The 13,213-nt window shown below is 38.8% G+C and overlaps 1 protein-coding gene across 6 annotated transcripts in view; it reads right to left on the bottom strand.

Annotated features, from left to right (window-relative positions):
- The window catches only part of LOC119719805 (POU domain, class 6, transcription factor 1-like), a 38,466-nt gene that overhangs the window by 23,258 nt on the left and 1,995 nt on the right, over nt 1-13,213 (bottom strand). The gene's annotated exons all lie outside the window — the stretch shown is intronic.

Below are 13,213 nucleotides of genomic sequence, written 5' to 3'. Positions count from 1 at the left end.
AGTGTTGTTTGTGAAGTACGAAACCATCATCTTTGTACTGTTAAATAAAAAAATAAAAAAATTACAAATGAAACTCAAACGATTTATAGAGAATTTTCAAGTCATCACAGAGATTGTACTGCTCTCTTACATGCACTTTGAAACACTTTTGGGCATGATTTTGAACAATTCAAAATGTTCTACTAAAGCGTGAGAAGTGAGTTTTCTTCCCAACACAAACAAGACTTTCTGCTGGCTCGGCCGAGCAGGAAGTCTGAAGGAATGGGAAGAAATCCGTGAAGCAGACGTTGGGTATGAAGTGAGGACACGTACCGTCTAATCGAAGAGTTCGGGCACGCTCAGTACTCCCTTGTCTGCTCCGACCACCACACACGCGTACATAATTCATTCACCCGGAATATATATCCTTTGACATTTGTGGTTTCTCCATTAATAATACACAGAGGCGTATCCAGCAAGGGGGAGGGGGGGGAGGGGGGGAGGGGAGAGGTTTTTTTTTTTTTTTAAAGTGGCCCAAAATATTTTGTTCATAAAGCGGTAGTACATGTATGTAGATAAAGTACAAGTACGGTTGTTGGCCCTGTCATTTCCTTAGTCAATTAAAAAAATATGAACAAAACTCAAAATTTGGTAAAATGTCCCCCCCCCCCCCCCCTCACCTCAAACTGTGGCCAGTTAGGGTTGGGGGATTTTGTACTTTGGTTATTTGTTGGAGGAGTGGAGGAGGGGGCTGTCTGGGTTTTGGGAGGTTTTTTTTCAGCTGAGAGCTGTAGCCGGTATTTGTATTTGTTTTTGTTTTTTACAGATGACCAAATTTAAGGTGTTTTTTTTTCAGAAAATTTCCAATTATACCCCCCTAGATTTATTTGACCATTTGTGACTTTTATAGAATGTCTGTCCTCTGTACGTACGGAACACTTTCTAAACAACAATATCCACCGTATTTTCTAAAATACAAAACCATTTACACATGTATATCATGTGAGGATATTTATTCAAAGACTGTTCATAGCAAAACAAAATTGAGAGACCAAGTTCTTACTTTAAATTATTAATAAAACTCCAAGGCCTTCTCCGATGTGTCACACGTTTTGGGTCCATTAGTACTGTGGAGTTCCCCATTTGTGGATTTACGACAACTTCACACTGAACACGTGTGTTGCACATTAGTACTCTGTGATGTGTTTCACCTGTACAAACATATACAAACTGGCTCCGTTTTTTCAAACTAAGACTAGTTCATACAATGTAATGTACATGAGAGAAACGTTTTTGTAACTTTATGAATTCAAGTTTGTTACATATTAACAATAAAGCATACATGTACGTACATATGGGCAACTGTATAGAAAATCCAATTTAACATGTGAATGGCCTTGACAATGAGTAATGCACACGTGTTACATAAATTGACCAGTCGCATGTGAAATAATCAATTCTATTGGGACGATCTTACAAATTGGCTTGGACTGACTACAGAGGCTTGACTGTACGAGTACCGTACATGTAGCAAGGCAACACATCGTCAGACTTTTCAGTTGGACAAAAGAAAAAAATATACCTGCGTTTTTCCCGTTACCCCAACCAAACAGAAATCATGCAGAACCTAAATCTTTTTATTCGGTGAACCATCGTTGGAAAGAAACTGACTTTTTCCAAATACTGCCCCAAATTTAGTTAATCCACATTTTGTTTGCAATCGGTTTACACACATCCGTGAACGGGTGCAAGCCAGCTAGTCTGGTTGCCAGACCTAACAATTCCCCGACGTCTATAAATTGCTCCGTTTCGTCTGAGGTAGGGTCAGGGAACCAGACAACAATAAAAGCATTTGTCCCCTTGGTTTTCCAGCATCTTTGAACACAAAGCTCTAAACAGGTCAGTGTAACAATATTTGCTATAAAACCCCACATCCATCCATTTCTGAAAATTACAGCAATAATTTCAGCAAACGTTGTATATTACCTTGAAAAAAATAACCTCAGTATATGTACGGGCAATCTACCATTACTTTAGAGACAATAAAGATAATTGACCTCTACAACAATTGATCGCCCCAATCAACTCCTGATCCACAAAGGCCAGTCGCTGTATGTAACAGAACACGATGCCCAAGGGGTGTCAAAAGCAGTGGAACCAAGGATGTGGTTGCCATAGAAACGGGCTCAGCCCGATGAGCCTTGCATATTGGCCCTGAATGGATTTTTCTTCTTCCTCATATTTTTACGAGCAACTGGAGTCCAGTGAATGCCACAAATATCTGATGGGTCTCATTTGCTGGACAAATAAACAGAACACTTTGAATATTAAAAACATTTGATCTAGGCCTAGGTACATGTGGTGACTACATGTTCATTTAAAGGTACATAGTACATCATTTGTGCATTTTTTTCGTTTGAAGCAACAAAAGTGCTCAAAATGTAAACAAAAAAAGGGTGCTTAACAACTAACCTGATGAGTTTAAGCTCAGTGAATGCTGTAAGTTGCAGTAAGTTGCTGAGTCATGTTTTGAATTGCGCCCAAAATCAGCATCCGGGACACGTTCTCATTCAGCCAATTGCAGCTACGCGATGCCACGCACTGAACTGACGAAAAGTAGCAACATTGCGCGTACGTGCATCGTGTCAACGCTTGTGCGCACTCATTCATGGCTTCGCCGAATTAAAAACCAAATACTAACGGAAATTTCTAAAAATGCATCTTTGGAAATTGTTGGAAATGGCCTTCTTTTTTGTTGTCTTCAAATTGACAGCATGCCAGAAGGAATAATTTCACAGGGAGTTTGGTATCATTACTATCTTTAAACCAAGTCAGCTTTTCAACAATAATTTTGTCAGGTACTTTTTGGATAGCTGCCAATGACGTACTCTGCCTTTAAGCTTTTCTAACTCCGAAATGATGAGATGTATGTAAACATGTATGTAAGTATGCAAGACTCCTCAAATTGTAACTCCTCAGAAATTGTTTGCTCCAAGGAGCAGCTGACATTTAAACAGTCCATTCCGCTTGAGACAGTGTCCCAAATGCCTCAGTTGTCACGGAAATTACTCCCTGAAAACATAATGGCGCCAAAGAGGCGGAAGATGCGGGTTGCCACGGCAACCGAGGTAGAAAGAATGCAATTTGCCAATCTTGTATGAAATGCGGTTAATTCCGCGCGGCAACCTCCGGGTCCGTTTTTTCTAAAATTCATTATCCTGTTCTAATCTGATTTTTGAGGAAAGCTGACAAAAGTGGACAAGTCCAAAACCACAAAAGCATTTCCCCCCAGACAACATAAAACTGAAAGAGACGGGAAGTTTCAACCAAGGAGAACGTTTCTTTTGTACCTAGACAGAGCGCCAGTTGAGTTGCTCTGTAATAAGGTTATGTCATCAGGGATTTATCAGACGGAAAAACCAAGAAACAGATGCAGCTATAGTGAATATTGAGAAGCTAATGAAAACAAATTTAAATGGATGCATGTACTGGTATGTACACTTGTGTTAAGTTGTCAGGACCCAGTTTTTTTACAGTTTTGGCAGGTGGGGATTTCAGAACAATTTCACAACATAGTTTACTGAAAAAACCACCGCAAGTATTTTTGTACAATTTTAAGACAATCAGGATTTTTAAAAATGTGTATGTACAGGTATGTTAGACTGTATTTTACTTTAGGAGTTGTAAATATTGATGCTGTGGTGAAGTGCGTTTTCTTTCTGTATACATCATCTACTGTGGAGTTGGTGCACGTTTTTGGCTGACTGTACATAAAGGTTAAATGGCAACCAAACCACAGATTTAACATTTGAGCTTCTTGGGTCAAAGGTTTCCGTCACTAGGACTGAAAAATTTGGAGAGACAGTTGCTGTAGTGGTGTGCACTTACTGGTAGAGTACAGGAAGTGGGTAGCATATTGAAGTAAACACAGATACCCGGGTACCTGTAAAAGGAACCCAACCTCAAAATTCAAATCCTGGAAGTTGTCTAATAAAGAGCTTTATTTAGCTTTACGGTGTAAACTGCAATTTCGTGACAACATGTGTCACGCGTTAATTGGAAATTAACCTGTACAGGAACATTTCCTGATTTCATCTAAAACAGAGCAAGACAGATGGAATAATTGTACACACCCTTAGAGAAATCTAAAACTAATTGGCTTCACGACATGCACGATTGCTGATTTTTAATTTTTTTTTATAACAATTGTAGAAAAGTCAAGTCCTTTTTTCTAAACACTTTAGTACTGGTAGTGGTACACTCTTTAATTCAATTAAGCTTTTTAGCAATAATCTGGTAGGTTACTTTGGGGACAAATGCAAATTATCATAGTATATCCCTGGCCAGTCCCTTTAAACTCCTCGTCCGATCGCCCTACAATCTAGGCCTATTGTTGTTCTAAGCCTTGGATTACACGATGTCCAGTCCGTTATACCAGAACATCCCCTGGTCTATTGACGCAGGCCGACCTGCCGCGCACACAGCACTGTCCATCAACAGACTAGACTCACAAATTCGCCACCGTTTGCTCTGCCCGGGAAACCTCTCTCCGCAAAAATCCTCCTCTCCTGAGCACACCTTGCATACAGATTCTGCCATTAGCCGGCAAATGAAATTGGTAATCTTAGAACGCGGTCGTCCCATTTTTTTTTTTTTTTTTCTTGACGGCGCTAAGTGCGTACCGGTTTATAGCCGCGCCTCAACCTAACGTGCCCTGAGGACATGCGACAGAAGCGGACTGCACTGAGAAACCTTTCTTCGCTTTTTTTTTTTGATTCGCACATCATGCATCTTTACGTTTTTCCGGCCGCGCCGGCAACACTTGTGTTACATCTGCCTGACATTTCCAGTACTTTGAACAGCTACATGTATCTCAAATATTTCAGCTGCGTCAGCCTAAGTCAGTAATCACGACTGAATCTGTTAATCCTGCAATATGGTGTTTTACTGTGAACTTTTAAAAATATTTTAGTAATAGTTGTATGTGAAAATCACCTTATTTACTAACTGTACCCATACCGGTATGTTTGATTACATATTTTTGTTTAAATGCAGAACATGTACCTTATCTGTGGATAAGTGGAGCTATATATAAATTCCTTTTGGCTATTCAGTTTTTGGCAATTTTTCAACATTTTCCATAAATATAATCCCAATCAAATAGGCCTACATGTTGACTTCAAATACCTGTTTTCTATCATTTCATTTCAAATGCAGTGTATTTCTTGCATAACTTAGAAAATCTCATCTCACTTTTCGTTTTGTCAAAGCAATTTTGACAATTTTTAACAAATTCTTCTTTCAACTCCAAGAATCTTGTGAACAATTTTTCGTCATCAACATCGCTGACCAAATTAAGTGCAACCCTAAAAATGTCCACAAATTTGTCTTCCAACTTGAATAATTTTGTCAACCAATCCCTCCCCAACATTGCTGAAAAACATTTTGCGTTTTCGAATTTTCGAATACATGCATGCCTAAACAGAAATAAAAACCTCTTTTCTCCATTTCATTCACAGCCACGAGCACGGCGGTGCAGTTGACATGACAAACAGAGCGGCACATGTTCCCCATTCCATGTAAGGTTACATATTAACCCATTCGTGTGGGCTTTCTCGCTCAATTAATTCATACGCACACGTTCAACTCGGACCGACCACTTGCTGCAAATCCCTCTCATACAAAAACACACTTGATCCTTCTTTTTTTTGCGTTTTAAAACCACAATATTAATGAAAATTCCGTACTTGTCATGCATGTTCTGTGCCACAACGGCATAGTAAATTAATGTATCTCGTCCAAACTACGGTAGATGACAGCGTACTTCAAGTGCAAGCTTTACTATGCAAACACTCATCAATATATTTTGCCAAAGTATCGTACGGTACTTTGTCACTTATCATTATTTTTCATTTTCTTTACGGCCATTTTATTCAAGCCTAAATTAAATTTGGGGCAAAATGCAACAGGAAGATATTGAGAACTTTTGAGAAATTGAAAAATATTGTCATGAATTCAATTTATATTAATTCTGATCTTTAATCTTCTCAGTTCAAAAACTGCAACCTTGGCTTCCAAAAACGAATTTCCAAAATTATGAGCAATTCTGTTTAAAATGAAATAAATTCTGTAAAAATAGTTTCGGCAAAAAAATATTTTTTTCCCTGCATATATTTTGCTGACCCAGTTTTTTTTTTACATTTTGTAGTGCATCCATAGTTTTGGCAAAATATCCTTACGGTATGTTTCTGCTTTACAACCTCGATCGAAGTTTAACATTTTAGCCGACCCAATTTTTACATTTTGTAGTGCATCTAGCTTCACCAATATTTCTGCTTTACATCCTTGATCCAAGTTTAACATTTTGACGACCCAATTTTTACATTCTGTAGTTTCAGCTTGTGTTTCTGCTTCACATACTCGATCGAAGTTTAACATTTTGCCGACCCAATTTTTACATTTTGTAGTGCACAAGAATGGAACAATCATCCCTAAACCCCACGCAAATCCTGCAGCGAGACAACTTTTGACAGCGCGACCTTTTTTCTTCCCCGCTAATCTGTGGGGACCAATATCCTGGTTAGCACCATCCTGGCAAATCTAATAAGAGGCCCCAAAAACGCATGAAATGGCTGATGAGAACCGACAGTAGACTTGACAAGTCCCTCATTTCAGTAGGGCTGTACCAAAAGTATATCAAATATTCGAATGTTGGATCCTGAACTGAAGATCCGAATGGCATCTTCTTCGATTCAAACATTCGTTAAAAGTCAGCCGTCTCAAGACGATGATGAAAAACGCCATATAAAGCCCAGTGACTAGTGGTTGGTTCATGATGTACCTTACGCATGCGCACTGATGTTGTAGTGCGAACGACTCTAGTCAAGCTTTTATGTCATGTCATCGACTGTAAGAAAATGATGGTCGTACATATCTACTTAACAATTTTTCTGTTTAGGGCCTATCTACACAAATAATAAAGATTGTGTAGTTTAGGGTGCTGTACATAATCGCTATTTTTATTTATGCAACGAAAATGAAATTCAGCACTCACAGTTTTTGTTTTTCCGCCATTTTTGTTGATACATGTAGTTGGTCCCCTCTGCACTATGCTATGAAAAATTGCTATTGATGACCAGCTAAAACTGTTGCGCAACCAGCCGCGGAATAGGCTGGTCCTGAATAGTCGACTAGACATGCGTTCGATCAGAGTTTGTCAAACTACGGTTAACTATGCTTCAATGGACTTGCCCATTGTCGCAACAAAAAGCGCCACCTATTGTCCAACAGTGTCCAAGATCGTCTAGGTGTCCAGCTACCTCCCCTCCCCAACCCGCCCTACAACTGCCCACGGTATTCTTGTGACAAAATGCTGTGGTATCTCCAAATCCAATATCGCACAAGCTGGTCTCCAGCCAGCATAATGAACAATAGCTCAGAAAGGACTTGAACTCGTCTACTAACCCAGGGGCTGAACTTTAATGAGCTTTTTTTTTCACTGGACACCAAGAACAAGTCATATCGACCCCAGCTGAACTTATTACATGTACTGTACAACTGAACAGTACACAGACCCTGAAGGATGTCTGGACAGACAAACATTTAGGGGTCTGCTTTTATTAAACATGTAATGCCCCAAATCAATACAAATTAGGGATGGCTTTCAAATGCAGTCAAGTGCACTAATACAAATATAATGAAATGATATTGAACGGCCTTTTAGAGAAATTCTGACTGTTCTGCATCTGTGGATCGAACACGAAACCAAATGGCTAGATTTTAATGGCATCTTTGCATTTAGTCAGGACTTTTACTCAGAAATTCTGCAACCAAGATATAGTTTTGACCAACATTTTCTTTATTTCTTTGTCTTTTAAAAGTTTTATGAAGAACCTCCAAAATTATGAAGAACCTCCGCAGAATGCGATGCACTGAGTGGCAGGATTCACAACTAGCACCCAACAGCTGGATTTTTGCGAGTCAAAATTTTGACCCCGAAATTGGTTCTCGGAAGAATAACCCAAAAACGCCCAGTTATTAAAGGATGGTTGTGTGGACATTATACCACTTTTAAACGCTCTTTCCAATTGACATTATTTCGTTTAAAACATCTTTTGTAGCCCAATTGGGCGCATTCCAATACGTATCGTCCCTTTAACAGATGGCAAATCAGCCTGAATATCAGTACAGATGGACACTCTGCCCTAGGTTTTCCCTCCGCACACTGGAAAGGGGTCACCTGGGGTGGACCGGCATGTCATCCAGGGGGAATAGAAATATTCTCAGTTGTTGCATGCCAAGGAAACACGGAGATAAACACTGGCCAAATGAGTCTTATCAGCTCACGACAAACTTGACTGTGAACAGACCATGAGACATTCATGCTTAAATCCATGTACAACATGAAAGTAAGGTTTTTCACTAAAATATTTCACTGACAACTACATGTACCCCCAAAGCTACATATAGTTCCCTGTACTTTTTGCCATTCGATCTTCATGAAGTAAAAACCCTGAAACTTAAGTACCGTACATGTAATACAATATTTGAAATTGTATTAGTTAGTTCTTTTAAGGAATCTCAATTTACATTGCATTAAAAAACCTATCCCTGACATTTGTACATGTATCAACTGATGAATGGACAAATCTTTTTATTAAAGAAGTACATTGGGGGGTTTTTTTTCGAGACAGACTCTGTTTCGAACAGGTTTTTTTTAAGGCAACACCAGGGGTGAGATTGTGGGGACACTGAAAACTCCACGAATTAATCGGTTAAGTGAGGGTTTGAGGGTCATCAAGAACCCACAGAGCAAAGTAGGGTCTAATTGCATTCGCCCAAAAGCACCCCTTACAATACCCGTTTCCTGTGCCGAATATCCTATCAAGGAGTTTGTACAGTACATACATCTTACGGATGCAGATTTATTTTCATAGGTAAAAACACCTTTACGGCAAAACTTCAGGAATTCCAGATTACAGAAGGATTTTTTGTTCATCCTGAAATCAGGGGAAATTTCTGACAAAAAAAAATACTGAAAAAAAACACAGAAAAAAATTCTGACAAATGTCACCCCTACAACCTACTGTACATGTATGTAAATACATGTTCTGTATGTATCGGTACATGATTACATGTATGTATACATATGTACATGTGTACATAAAAAAAATTAGGCTTGTCATCTTGTGAATAAAAACCTTAGCCCTGATGTGCAAATGTGCATGTGTACATACATGTACATTGTACATGTACATGTACACACAGTCGTGTTTTACTATACGCCTGAGGACAACCTATTGTGTTTCCCGTTGTCCCTGTAGACTGTTCCCATAGACTAACCACGTAAACGTACGATCGAGGACAGTTTCGAACAAAAGCACCGTCGTTCGAGGACTGAAAGGATCTTTTGTTCTCCCTTTGTGTGTCTGTCCTCGAGCGTAATACAAGACAGAAACACATGTACATGTACAAAAATGTACACATCTTGTATGTAAGATAGAGAACTCTATGGTATTTTGACATTTAAACAACCATATCAAGGCACTCCACTATTTACAAGCACACGTATACATACACATGTATACATGTACATGTATACATGTACGGTATAATCAAAGCCAAGATGCCTGTGACCAAAGATTCTGGCAATAACCGAGAAAACGGAGCAAAAGTGATTGGAGCAAAATCTGGGGCACTGCTCAATCGACTCATTTCATAGGTTTGTCCATTAAATTAAAGGCGCACACACAGTCTTAGCAGTGTACAGATTGAAATATGGATGACATCTGAAACCTGTTTCATGCAATGAGATTTGTTATTTTAAAACAATTGACCCAGAAGACCAAACAAGTGAATGGAGATTCAGTCAAAGACCATGGAGCAAATTGGTGGATGTTCCTGATATTTACTTTAGCTTGTATCACAAAAAATGGACGGCTTCATTTTTTTATGGTTAGTTTCAAATATCCGATTTCAAAAATCTAAACCAAATACTGGAATTCAAACCAAAAATCTGGAGTCGAATTCCGCGACTACATGATCGGAAAGATTTTATTCTGCAAAGTGGGTTCCACTGTACCGGTATGGCCTTTAATTTTTGCGGCAAGGTTTTGACACAAATTATGCCTCGTTCAACAGATTGGCCTCGGGCGATTCAATTTTTTTTCATCAATATTTGTTAACGTCAGAAAGTACATCAGAGTGCATCTTACTTCTGTGTGGACCATTAGGGAGTAAACCCACAGATATTAAATTAAACTGGCACACGCCTCTCTAGTTGTTTTTACTTTTTCTTTTTCATCTTTCCTTTTTGTTTTTTTGTGTTTTGGATTTTTTTGGCCTGCAATTTCAAGCAATCGACGAGCAAAGGCTGAAAAAACAGCCTGTTATTTATCGCGCAACTGCTTGATATCTCGGGAAACAATCTATGTTTGCGACGGGCATTAACGAATCGGGCGGCTACGGTGCGTGCTTGAGCTTTTCCAGGGAGGGAAAAGAAAATTGACGGACACTCGAGAGCACACTGGGGAATTGCTGCAGCGGGCTTCTTTTTTAATAAAAATGTCCGATTGAGGCGCAGAGTACCGGGCGATGTTTACCGAGGAATGACTAACAAGTGTTTGGGATTGCTGATGTTGCTTGCGCTCGTGTTGACAGTGGAAAAGGTCAAACATGTACTTCAGCATACTGTGGAGTCCATCTACTTACCGTGTACGTGCGCGTGTGAATGCGGAATGAACACTGGTCAACGTGTACACCATTTGGCAAAGGAAAACAGTTACTGTAAAGTTGTTCGATCACCAAAGAAGGGGTGGGGTTTATTTCTTTGATGTTAGGGAGTGGAATTTGCTAGTCGGTGCTACGATGCCTTCTTATCAGTGTTTTTATAACTGTGGCTAGATGTTTTTTTTGTTTTTTTTTTACACCACCAGCATACATGTACGGGTACAGGTCTGCATTAATCAACATTATCAACATTCTTCTAATCATCAATGTCATCGTTGTCACCAAAATCACTATTGTCATCCTTTTGTCAAAGTCAATGTCTTCATATGTCACATATCTCCATTAATCACTGCGCCATCGCCAATTTGTAAACATGGCCATAAATCGTAATGGAGGGCGTGATGCATATGTGCATACCCATCGTTATGGAGGTCGTGATGCATAAAATGCATCTTTAAAATCTTACATCCTAAAAGAAAAACGAAATCCAAATATAGGGACCATTGTTTTAGTGAAGTTCTGCATGTAGCACTTCTAGGATATGAAAGCCCAATTCATTTATAAGCTTTCTTTTAGAACAAATATCATTCAAATCACTGAATGTACTTTTTAAGTTACGGAATTTTAAACACAACAACCGTTTTAAAGTTCTGTCCACGGATCACAATAAGGTAAGTGTTCTTTCAGCAAGACGAAAACAAATCACATAGGGATGTGTGTGAATTGTTTTCATTTTGCTGAAAGAACGCACACCTTTTTTGTGATCCGTGGACAGAACTTTGAAACGGTGGTTGCCTTTAAAATTCCGTAACACAACACATCCACATGTGCACTATGCTCTTGGCAACACACTACCCACAATGCATTGCATTTCCTGCAGATATTTTGCAATAAATTAATAGCCGTAACTAGTCAGTGAACATGAGCAAACTTTTTTTTAAAAATCGACAGAACGTATCAATTTTTTTTTTACAATATAAAAAATGTAACCTGATTATTAACAACAAACCAGACAATTACGTCAACAAAGAGGACTAAATTCACTCATGCACAAAAACAAAATCTGTCGCTCATTAAAATTCAGAACGCACGACCTGAAGAGGCCAAAAATTAGAATGCATGCGCACATCAAGAGCTGTCTACGCATTCAAAATGATACTCCTGAAATGGATCCGCCTAAAAGCCTAATTTATAACCGAGGACTTGAGTTTCACCTGCCATCGTTGCCATTTACAGGCCTGTTAAGAGGTTTACCGCTTTCAGTGGGGAAAAAAATGACTCCGGGTTATTTTGTAATGACGACGCGTGCCGTGTGCCAAACAGCACGAGTTACAAAATTATGCATGACATGGGCAGATAATATTTCTCTACCAAAAAGTCAAAAACAACAAAGATGCCTGCATCCGTTTGTACATTTGTTGCTTATTTAATATGTTTCACAGAGGCTGCTTGCTTCAGGTAATATACAACATTTGCAAACATAAAAAAAAAAAACTACCAAATTATTATGAAAATTTATACCTAACTTGACTCTAAGTGAATAACAGTCTCAAGCATCCTTTGAAATCATGGCACCTGGTGTGCTGTCATTTAAAAAAAAAATTGAATTTTTGTATCAATATCCAATGATGGTCAGACTCGGCCAACCACCATTGGGAAAAAAACTGACTTTTTCAAATACGGTCCCCTATTTACCAAATTTAGTTATCCACATTTTGTTTGCAGTCGGGTACACATACATGTACGAGAACGGATGCAAGCCAGGCTGGTTCCCTGACCTGACAAGTCCCCAACGTCTATAAATTGCTGCGTTTGATCTGAAGTAGGGAGGGAGAGGGAACCAGACTACAAGAACAGCATATTTTTTTCTTATTTTTTTTCCATCTACGACCACAACATGGTAACAACAATATTGGCTATTAAATACTAACCCCCAAATTCATCCATTTCTGAAAATTATACCAAAAGCAAATGTTGTATATTACCTTTAAAGGCCTAAAATTAAATACTTATTAATAAACATGTGAACTTCAAAAATTCCAAATTTTAGACAAACAAAATTTAGTTGTTGATTTTGTATTATTTTTTAAAAGTTGAACACAGAAATTGACTGGAGCGGGGTTCGAACCTGCGACTTTGAACCTCATGCAGTTGGTAGAGCACTGGAACTGCAATCCGGAGGTTGCAGGTTCAAACCTTGCTCCAGTCAATTTCTTTGTTCAACTTTTTTATAATGCACCTAGTCAGTGTCCCTTTGTGGATTATTGGAAAATTTGTATATTAACACAATGTGCCAATGAGTATTTTTTATCCTAAACCCTTCAAAATCTGACAAAATCCACCAGTGTAATTTGATGTTATTTTTATTCAGGAAACTAGCCTTCCTCTTCTGCATAGTTGTGTATCCATGTGCTTTTAAAAATAATCCATGAGTTTAGGCACTCTCCTGAAGACGGTCAGAGCATACTGACCGGAACGTCGAGTTTATACCTCTGGTTCTTTTCAG

This window comes from Patiria miniata, unplaced genomic scaffold (genome assembly GCF_015706575.1).
Source record: "Patiria miniata isolate m_02_andy unplaced genomic scaffold, ASM1570657v1 HiC_scaffold_8, whole genome shotgun sequence".
Lineage (NCBI taxonomy): Eukaryota > Metazoa > Echinodermata > Asteroidea > Valvatida > Asterinidae > Patiria > Patiria miniata.
Note: the sequence above shows the minus strand (reverse complement) of the source record. Positions and strands in the feature narration are given on the sequence as shown.